The 11,881-nt window shown below is 29.5% G+C and overlaps 1 protein-coding gene across 2 annotated transcripts in view; it reads left to right on the top strand.

Moving 5' to 3' along the window:
• LOC106473434 (GTPase HRas-like) overlaps positions 1 to 7,561 on the top strand; it is a 41,290-nt gene extending 33,729 nt beyond the window's left edge. The window contains exon 9 of one of the 2 annotated variants that reach the window (XM_022401877.1): positions 1,011 to 7,561. The gene's annotated coding sequence lies outside the window, so the exon portion shown is untranslated. Of the gene's footprint in view, positions 1 to 1,005 lie in introns of both variants that reach the window. The other variant, XM_013934114.2, reaches the window with a different exon arrangement.
• Positions 7,562 to 11,881: the final 4,320 nt, after the last annotated feature.

Raw genomic sequence — 11,881 nt, 5'->3', positions numbered from 1 at the left:
TTATTTAATTAAATAAAAATTATTTAGTGCATTACTAGCATTAGTATAAAAAGTAGGGTTAACTGTCATCAACAATTGAGAGCAAGAAAAAAGATGACTGGGTGAGTACTTTATTTGTTTATTCTTTATTTATTATTATAAAAATAATAAAAATGTAAAATTGGGATCTTTTTAGGTTAGTTAAGATTAAACTAGGTAAAATAAATAATAATAATAAAAATGTTTCATAAGACGCATGCTAGCAGATCGTGGGCAATGTAATTCGATAGTGTAACGAGAGCTGCACGTTCCTAAGTGATTTACAAGTTATAATGGTGCAAATAGTAGTTAGACATGGTTCAAAGGGCAATCAAAGGGGACAATAAAACAATAAAATTTGATTATAAATAGATTATAAATAGATTTATACTGTTATGTTTGAAGTCATTCCCAAAAGAAAAAAGGGTAATTTAGATGTATTAAGATTTATTTTTTTTGGTGGTTACGAGGTGGATCAAAATAACCAATCCCATGTACAGATAGGGTATAGAAAATAGCAGATAAATATAAAGTTTTACTGAAAAAAACGTTTGAAATGTATTTAGGAGGTTTTATAATGTTAACTGAAAGACTGACAAATTTTGTGAAGATATACACATTATATTGAAAGTTAGAAGTATTAAATTTATAAAGACTTTAAACGAGTTCAGTAGGTCACGTGGTTGGTCAAATTGACCGAGCCTGTGTTGAGAGAGTTAAATACCAGTGGAAAGTCTAATAGATCATCTTATTGTTTGTAAGTGATTGAGGGAGGTACTGAGTTGTGAATTAAATATATCAATGTTATTATCATAGTTAGGGTAGAAAATAAATTTGCTTTTCAAACCATGAAGTTTTGTACATGCAGTTGTTTATTTAATTGTTTTATGTATAAACACACCTAATGACTTTGTTGTTGTTGTAAACCTTTTATTTTATTAATATGGTGAGAAACATTAATATTATTTATTCCTTTTATTTTTCCAGTATAGATCTCCAAAGCAAGTAATTTTTTTACAACCCTAATCTTCAGCCATCTTTGCAAGAAGTTTGTTGTTTGTGATACCTCACAAATGTGTGTGCTTAGTAGCAGAAAAAAAAAACAAGTGCAGTTTTCATTTATGAACTTTAAAATCACTAGGTTACAAAAAGTGGAAGGAATATTAACCTTCTTTTTTCTTTTCTAATTTTTTAGATCAAATTAATTCTTGGCACTATGTGGCTGTGATTTGCAACCTTTATCTTCTTCTTAATGCTTCTTAAGTGATGTGATTTAAATTTTTGTCTTTTTTTTTGCTCATATTGACCTTGCCTTTGACGCACATCCCAGTTAGTGATTTTAATCAGTTTAGTGGTAGCCAGCTGTAATGAACACAACACATACCAGCTTTGGTCTTCCAGAAGCATCTGTGACAGGAAGTGAAAAATATTGGAAATAAGAAGTAGCAGTTAAGAAACATTTCTTTTACTCAGTTCATATGAAAGAAGGTACAAAGGAAGTTAAGGTAGACCAGTTTGTTTGAAAGCATCACTTTTTCAAAAGCTGTATAGACATTTCTTGGAAGCAACAGTTATTACAAACTTGTCCAAAAGAGACAAAATACACTGACCAGTTGTTATTTCCAGGGTTTATGTTGCCATCCCTTATTCCTGAGGTGGTCTAACTGAACACTTAACAATTAATGTTGACTGTTGAAGTGATGGAACTAAAGAAATAATTATTTCTGTTGATGACTCAGTATTGATTACTCTTGAACTATGGTGCAGCTTCATTGCAGGAAACTTGTCAAGAATTACAATATTATAATTTTTTTTTATATTAGTTTGTGAGATAGTGAGAGTTTCAATAATGAATGTCTTTTTTTTTGAAGTCCTTTGTAAATCCCAAGTTTACCTAATAGTTGAATTATTTTTACTGTGACTTTAAACAAGATATAATGATTTAGTATTAATTTTGTCCTTCTTATGAAAAAAAAAAAAAATTAGACTAATTTGATACGTCTTTGTGGTTAGACACATAAATTTGTAGCTTTTGATATTGTGTTCATAACTTTAAAAGTTGGTAAATAAAGCTGACTAACTTGTGTTCGTTGTAACAGTTTAGAAGTTTTATCTTGGTACTTGTTTCATGGTCATATAATCTCATTGTATTATTATTATCTTATTGAAAGATTTGTATGAAATCTCTCTCTTTTTTTTCTTTTGATAATTCTCAACTAAAATCATGATGAGTAATAGTACTATTTAGCCTAATTTTATGTCAAGTTTTTACTACTACTTGAAAGAAATGGCTAAATTTCACATATATTAATCTAAGAAGCTTTCTGTTCATGTACAATTATAAAAAGGCTCCCTGTAAGCACTGTTCTGTGTACTTGTAATATGTTTATAATTACAAAAAAAATTTTGTTAATATTATATAATCATGTGTATAGCACACTCATGTCTTTGTAAAACCCAAAGTATTTTAAAAACAATTTTTTGTGCTACTTATGTTTCAGAAAGTGGTTAATTTGATTAGATACATGTGAAACTATATTTTAAAAATCCTTAAAAGATAACATGATATAAAATTTCTTGTGGTTTAAAAAAGTTTGGCATTAGTATGCAATATTAAAAACAAAACATTACATAAGCCTTTTGCAGGTTTCTCCATTTTATTGCCAAAACTAATTTTTCATTTTGAACACTGTGCAATTGAAAAATTAATGAAAAAATAAGTACTGCTATTTTACTAGTATTCATATTTAGTGTTATAAATTAAAGGTTTTGTTGTATGATGTATTTGAGATATGAAGTATGTAGAAAAACATGTATTAATATTCTCTTAACTTTTGTTTATAAGTGTATGAATAATCATGGTAGTATAATATTTTTAACATTGAAAAATTTTAAGTAGTAACACATGCTTTTACACACATTCTTTTGAGTTCCTGTTGTGTAGTATGTACGTAAAATTACAAAATAATGTGTAATAGCCAGTATTTAACATCATGTTTGGTTTATAATGCTAATGTTTATTTCTGAATTTTGAAACAACAAAACTAATTGACCTTGTGTCACTGCTACTATTAAACTAAACTTTTTACATTCTATTTTTTAGTCTTTATTAAAATGCTTCTAGTTTTCTTTTTCATCTAATGAATGACAAGAGCAAACTCTGAAGGTAGAATCTGCTAACTTGCAAAATTTTTAATGTTAAGAATGTTATTAATTTGTCATATGTCAAAGCTCATAAATTAACTTTGTGATGTGGAACACAGAAAAATTACTTATACTAGAATGTTTAGTATCATAATACAGAGTGAATTTTACAATTGATTTTGTTCATTAATGCATCAAAGATTTTTACAAGATTGTGATATTCCTTTACCCCTTCTGTGTCATTATTTTTAGCCGCGGCATAGCGGCTCACAGAATGACATTGAGTGTTTTTTCAAGTAAAAATTTTAGCTCGTAGCTCCATCCTCTCTTGATAAATTTGAGATATAATTACAGTTTTCGACTCAGAAGGTAGGAAGAGGTCCTGATGAGTAATGAGATTGAACCAGGTATATGAGCATCCCATGCTTAATATTGTTAGTGCACAAATATATAGCTAATCAAAAGGGGAAAAAATGTCTTGTAGATTAATTTACTCTAATCCTGCCTAAAATAATTTCAAGTACCGTGGCTATTGAAAATTCCCTATTGTTTGTTTTTGGAAATGAGAAAAAAGAAAAGAAGTCAAATTTTGGTAGCCTATACTTTTACGTTATTGAAACAAAATCTGTTTCATAATCTGTTATTATATTTCTGCACAAAATATACTTAGTAAATAAATGTTATATATCTGGATTTATATGGGATATATATTATTTCAATAAAATTAAAGTAAAGAATAGAAATGCTTTTCTCCAGTATTTATGACACACAATTCAGAATAAATCTGATAGAGCTCAGCACAAACAAAATTTCCAGTGCCATCTAGTGAGCACTAATTGTAATACATGATAACATGTGAATAAATTTGGGTAAATAATTAAAAGTATGACTAGAAATTTTTTGTCCAAAATAACTTGAGCAACTTGTGGAAGGGGTTAAAACTGTCAATTAATGCAGGGTACCCAAGTGGGTCAATGGTAAGTTCATAGACTTCCAATGCTAAAATTCAGGGTTTGTTTCCCTGCAGTGGACAGAGATCAGGTAGTCCATTGATTAAATTTGCACTTAAAACACCAAACAGAAACTTAATGTGGGAGTACACCATGGTTCTTATCCTATAACTTGTAATTTAGGAATACAGTGTGGATCTTTATAAAGCTAGTTTATCCCTGAACATGTTTCCTAATTAGGACTACAGACTAGAGAACCTTTAAAACCTTTACTTTCTTCAAATAGTCTACCAAAGTCTATTTTATAAAATTTAAGTGTTCTGCACCTCATAAGATTCTAATTCTGTCAGCAAGAGATATAAATACTCATATTCAAACTATCAATTTGTAGTCTTATAGACACAGGTGTTTTTATTGGAATGTCATACATTGCTTTTCATACATGTTAGTTTAAGGATTCTTAAGTTATTTTTCAGCCATTTGTGGAAATAATTTGACTTCTTTGTTCTCCCACCCTCCTAATAAAAGGAAATAAAAATGTGTTTTAGGTATAGTGGTGTAGGAAACAATCTGACAGAAGCAGTTCCAAAAATATTTAAGTTGAAAGGGACTTGAGAGAATAGTTTAGAGTACGTACTGACAGTTTAACCATAATTTTCATAAAATTGCTGTATATAGGTATATCACCACAAAACTGATATTTGGGATGAATAATAATTCAAAGCATGATATTAAAGTAACAACATGTACATCTACCAAACTACAAATAGATATATGCACTGCTGATATTGTATGTGTTGATAATATGAAATGTGACTAAGCTTCAAGGAAATATAATGTATTTTTATGTATTTCATCATTTCAAAAACATTTAGAATAATAATTGGCTAGGGACCCTATTGTAGTTTTAATCAGACTTTTAAACAATTTTCGGGTAGACAGATTACATTATATCCATTTGAATATAAAAACATATTGAAATGTTTATAAAAAAGAAAAATTTTTATAAGATTAATTTTCTGCATGCTATATGTTGCAGCCAGGTTTGTAACATTAATGATTTTGGTTCACAAATTCATATGAACACCGATAGAAACTTCCGCACATATTTTTCTTTGCTATTATCTATTCTTTCACTATGTTAAGAAAGCTTAAATATGAATAGTCTGTACTCTGAGACTTGTAAAAATATGAAAGCATCTGATAACGTATGTATTCAAAATGAATTAGTAAACTTCTTAAAATGCAACATTGACATCATTAATATACTTAAATTATTATTTGTAACATTTTTTTTGTACAGAAAAAAGTAACTTGCTTATATGGCATGAAATGATCCAGAGTGTTTTAAAATTGTATGTTAAATATGACTCCCTAGTATAAATATTTTATTAAAACTGGTTTAAAGTTTGACAAATTTACTGAACTAAATTTCTCACAAGATCTGGCATTTTGTACATGTGATGGGTTTGTAAAATGTATGTTTGTCATTAGACTTGTTATTGCAATTGATTTTACATAGAGTGTTTACACTTGCTCTGTGTCAGTTGTATGATGTTACATAAACTCCATTAGAATCATTTTACACAGTTTTAAGTCGCAATTAGTGTAAATCACAAAATATATATCAAAATGAAAACATATAAATAAAATTTAAAAATTCAAGATTCAAAATCTATGTTTTGAACAGCCCAGCTGTTCTTCAGGGATAAAAAAACCTTGAATATCATCATTGATATTCTTATTTATAGATTACCTATAGTAAGCAAAACCACTTGCATTTGTAAAAAAATATTTGCTGTGTTTAAACCTTTATATTTTTTTTATCAGCCATATTTCTCTTGACATGCTGAAATTTATGTTTTTAAGTTTTAAAAGCAAACACACTTTTGTTACATTTTAATGAAATTTTACCTACAGAGTTTTAATACTAAAAATTTCCAGTTGAAGTTTAAGGTGCTTGCAGAAATATATTTCTCAAAAACTTTCTTGGATTAAATATTTCAACAATGTTGAGTAACAGACTATAGTTTCCTTCAGGGCATAAAGTTAAAAAAATGTATATTAGAAAATGGCCTGGTGGTCAAGGTGCTTGACTCACAAATATGTTTGCCCTTTCAATCACAAGGGTATTATAATGTCACAGTCAATCAGTCTTACTATTTGTTAGCAAAGAGTAGCCCAAGAATTGGTAGTGGCTGCTGCCAGCTGATTGCCTTCCTTATGGTTGGCAGTTCAAAATTAGGGGCAGTGGAAGATAGCTTTTGTAGCTTTTTCCATCAACAACAAAATTTTATTATATTATTTCTTTTTAGGTGGTATATGAGATGATCAAAGTAATAGAAATAACGTCTATTGGCTTTCTAAATAACAAATGCAACTGGCTTAAATTTGGGGAGTGTCTCAGAAACATAACTAAAAAGAATAGAAATACTGGTCAACAGATTTCTTAACTGATGAAAAAGAAATGTTTGTAATCTTAATCTAGCACATCAGTGAGGCTGAAAGACAGTTTCAAAATATGATGACTTTCTTTAATAATTAAATGCACTTGATGCTTTTCACAAATTTAATAGTACTGAGAAAATTTCGTAATTTACAGTGTTGTCGAGAATAAATTTGTAACAGGTATTTTACAGGTATGTTTGTAATCTTTGCATTTTTAAAAAAGTTTTATAATACTAATTTTAAGAACCTTGTAATATATTCTCAAATAATTTGCTTTTCTGGTCTTGTAACGGTTCAAACTTAGCACAAAATAAAAGAGTAGTGTTTTATTTTTTTATGTGTTGAGCATCGATGCTCAGGTACGTTATTTTCAATTCATCTCTTGTATTATGTCCTTGTCCATTCTGATTTAACATATCATTGTCAGCCTTTCTAGTTAAGCAGGAGTGATATATCAATGGTGTTTATGTAATTTGTATACCATGGTTTGTGCTTCATGCACTTAAGTTTGTTTATGCAAAGTGATGTTGGAATCTGTAAATTGGAGAGACATCAGTATTTGTTAGTGTTCTCAAGTCACACTTATAGAGGACAGATGCTAGACTGTTATTAATTTCTATATCATGGCAAGATAAATCCCTTAAGCACTCACTTAGCGATGAAAGATGTAGAAACTTAAAGAGAATCTTCTGAGCTTAGGTTATTATCTGATATATATGAATTTTTTTGTAACACACTGCTGTGAAATTTAACATCATATGTAGGAGAGTATTAGTTTATTTTTTTCAGTTGCATTTTTTTAGAATGTTTCAACTATTTAAACGAAAAGGTGAGACTGAGGTATTTCAGCCACTCTTTACCATTCAATTTTATTGTTGTAAGACAATCTCTTGTATTTTTAACGGATTTGTTATTGCATAGCTTTTCAACGTGAAGTAACTTAAGAATATTCATATTTTTATTGAGATTCAGTACAATAAAAATGTAAATTTAAAATTGAACTTTTTCTGATCATGTGTGTCAAAACACCAGCATTTATTACTAATACAGGCCATAGCAAAGTTGTTACATTTGTCTTAATGGAAGAATATCTTTTTGCCAGGATTTTGTAATGTTGGGTTTTAGCCAAGATTGAGAGTAAACTACAGCTTTCATTTACAGTCAGTGTAAGCTTTAATATGAACTAATTAATCAACATTTCTTCTTAAAATCACTGTAAATAACATTTTGAGTAAACATATGCTTTCCACTCTTACTGGTGTATATAAGTATATAACAGTTAGTGAGAACAGATCAGCATATATATTTTAATCGCTGTAACTTTATAATAAGCTCAGAGATTGAGTCATTACTTGCATCACTGTAAACTCAGACAACTTTGGGAATGTATCATCAGCTTAATTTTTGTCACTAGTCAACTCGTAGAATGAATTGTCACTTAAATTTTAGTCACTGTAAAGTCATAGTCAACTTTCAGTTTGAATTATCACATTAATATTAGCTACTGTAAACTCAGTTGGGTCTGAGAATGAATCATCATTTTAATATTAGCTACTGTAAACTCAGTCAGGTCTGAGAATGAATCATCACTTTAATTTTAGTCACTAGAAAGTCATAGTCAACCTTGAGAATAAATTATCACTTTAATATTAGCCACTGTAAACTCGTAGACAATTTGGAAATAAATTATCACATTAATATTAGCCACTGCAAACTCACAAAAAATCTGGGAATTAATTATCACTTTAATTTTAGTCAATGTAAAGTCATAGTCAACTCTGAAAATGAATTGTCAGTTTAATTTTAGTCACTGTAAATTCATAAACAACTCTGGGAAGGAATTATCACTTTAATATTAGCCACTGTAAACTCGTAGACAATTTGGAAATAAATTATCACTTTAATATTAGCCACTGTAAACTCGTAGACAATTTGGAAATAAATTATCACTTTAATATTAGCCACTGTAAACTCGTAGACAATTTGGAAATAAATTATCACTTTAATATTAGCCACTGTAAACTCGTAGACAATTTGGAAATAAATTATCACATTAATATTAGCCACTGCAAACTCACAGAAAATCTGGGAACCAATGATCACTTTAATTTTAGTCAATGTAAAGTCATAGTCAACTCTGAAAATGAATTGTCAGTTTAATTTTAGTCACTGTAAATTCATAAACAACTCTGGGAAGGAATTATCACTTTAATATTAGCTACTGTAAACTAATAGTCAAATCTAAGCGTGAATCATCAGCAATTTTGGTCACTGTAAACTCATAGACAACTCTAGGAATGAACAATTTTATTTCTGTCCCTGTAAAGTCATACTCTAATCTGGGAATAATTTATCACTTTAATTCCAGTCATTAAACTTCTAATCAACTCTGGCAATGAATCATCACTAAGTTTAGTCACTGTAAATTCATTGGAAACTGGAAGTGAACCAATATTATTTAATATTGGTTGCTTTAAACTCGGGCAAATTTGAATGAATTATCACTTTAAACTTGTAGTCAACTTTGGTAGTGTATCAGCACTAATTTTAATCACTTTAAGTTTATTACAACCTTGAGAATTTATTACCATTCAATATGTACATTATAATAGCTAATGAATGCTAAGTAACTTTCATCAGTTAGTGTAATTTTCCAATCAACTGTGAGGATTTGTCATTCAGTACAAAAGCTTGTACTCATCAGTATATGCCTTCAGAACAGATCAGTATTATGTAAAAGTAAGATTAGGTAGATAAGGGTACAAACAGTGAATTAATTACATGTGCTTTTCAAACATACCTAAAAGCAAACGATGATGCAGAAGTAAAGATAGAAGTTCTGTTTATAAATTTTGTAATAAAAGGGAAAGATCTAACAATGTGTGTGCATGTGTTTCACTTTTAAGGCAACATTAAATTGCAGCTTGTAAAAAATATGTCTGTTGCAAGGAGGTTGTTACCTAATATTGTGTAGAACTTTCACATTTTTATTTACTTTTTAGCAGTAATGATGTCATACCTTTTGATTAAACCAAAAAAAGTATTTTTTAAAGTTAAGCAAGAATCCTTTCTTTACCAAATTCACTTTACATAAACTGGTTAGAGCAATGCATTGCTACAGTTTTTTGAGTTATTTTATACTTGTCTTTAATTTTTGAAATCTGATTGGTGCTTTAAAAATTAATATAGGGTACATGAATGTACATTGTGTACTGTGATCAGTTCTTCAGGAATAGAAGCATAGTTTTTGACCTGGTTTACATGTGTATATTTAAATAATAGTCATCAACCTGTTGTAGCCTTGTATGTTACGGACAATCAGGCTGAGGTAGGCCTTTGAGAAATAGTAATCATACTGAGCTTGGTGCATCAATGAACTTGTTATTTGTTTAGTTTGAGCCATTTTATATTGTTTTAGTGTTTGATTTAAAAGGCATGGTTAAATTTCATTTATGGCAAACAGTCTTAAGCTTTTACAATAATTAGTAGATCATTGCAATAACAAAATGATGTGACTGGCAAACTTGAATGTTTATAGAGAGTTGTGATAAGAATGATCTGAAAACACAAATGATAAGCTACTGCAGATGTTGGCTGTAGCAACATGTGTAATCTTAGCACTTACATATGTGGTTGGTTTCTGCTCAGATATTTTAAATTAGGGATGGCTATACATGAATGTTTGGATCTCTGACTTGGCCACTTTCAAAATACTGTTTTATGTTTTCAGTTGAATAGCTTTATAAAGAAAAAAATGCCTACAATGCTCAAGGGCAAAATTGCAAAGTTTCCAAAAGAGTTCTCCACGACTGGTAATCTAGCAACATCAGATAAATTTATCTAGATAGAAATTGTTTCTTGAGTAATACTATGGAAGGTATTATTTTACTAAAATGTCTTTTTTCAGTTAATAATAGTTTATAAATTTGTATTAAACTTTTATGAAATTTTAGGGTTTTCCTTTCATAATACATTTGATTGAAATAATAAAATAAAGTTTTGAAACAGTTTTTTACTGCAATCCAAACATCCACTGTACTTAAATTTATGTGTAATGTGTTCACTATTTTTTATATTTCTTATATTGGTCTTGTTCATAAATAGTAGTCAATCAATGAACAAAAGGTAGCACATATATACATATTGTTACATCTCTGTTCGTTTGTTAATTTCCGGTATACATTCTTCCCGAGGAACTTCAGCAATGCAAGTCCTTTCTTAAATAAAACTAGTTTATTCTTTCTCAATACAACTTTGCAATATACTTAATTTCCACAGTCACTTTAAAGTTAACTACTTTTGTAAACACACGCTATAATTCACAACACTTCACGCACTTTACTTATGGTACCTACAGCTCGCTTGACTCAATTATCTATCTTACCATCTTCGAATTCGATGACGAGGAACCCACTTTGAGACTAATAATGGCTGGAGACGGCTTGAATGGGTAATGAAGAAAAACTTTAATATAAGTTTAACATAACAGCAAATGTACAACGTTTCGACAAGGTTTTGTCATCATCAGGTAAAGTTTTTCTTCATTGCCCATTCAAGCCATCTCCAACCATTATTATATCTCACCATCTGCTATTATTTGCCGGGCTTATATACTAAAATAGAGGGCATCTGGCAAACACTCGGGCCTTCATGATCCTTCTAGAAACTCATCATATGTTACCAGTATCACGTGACTTCCGCTGTCGTAACACTGCCACATCCTTAGTATTGTTCGTCCCAAATAATAGCCACTAACATTAAACCAATAGATTATTAACAGTAAGTTAATTAACCCGATGACTACCGGCTACTAACTTTCTTAGTAGGCAATGCAAGTGTGAGGGCAAAATCATTTGTGAATTGAAAAATGATAGAGAACTTATCTTTTAATGGATTTCTGATTTTATATTTATAAATAGTAGCATAACATTCAATTATTTGTACAAAATTGTATTATTTAATGAAGTTTAAAGAGGAATGTAATGAAAAATTTCCTAAAATACGTTTTTGACTGTAAATAAGCGTCCTCTAAGAAGAAATTGTTTTTTTTTTACAAAAATTTTTTGAGATATTTCCTTTCACATTTCATTACTGGCCCTGCCATCTATGATTGGTATCTAAACTTTTTCTAGTCTGTTTTCTTTATAAAACTGCGTCTGGGCGTGTTAAACCTCAGTTGTAAAACTTTTAGCCAATCCTAGTCGAAAGTGTCAATTTCAGTACCAATTATTCCAATCGATGTGTTGAAGGAAAACGAAGTTTGATTATAAACAAGATTACGACACTTATGATAAACAACATTGTCTATTGACAAAAAGCGG

The sequence above is a fragment of the Limulus polyphemus genome, unplaced genomic scaffold (genome assembly GCF_000517525.1).
Source record: "Limulus polyphemus unplaced genomic scaffold, Limulus_polyphemus-2.1.2 Scaffold6170, whole genome shotgun sequence".
Classification (NCBI taxonomy): domain Eukaryota; kingdom Metazoa; phylum Arthropoda; class Merostomata; order Xiphosura; family Limulidae; genus Limulus; species Limulus polyphemus.
The sequence above is the reverse complement of the archived record's forward strand: the minus strand, read 5'-3'. Positions and strand labels throughout refer to the sequence as shown.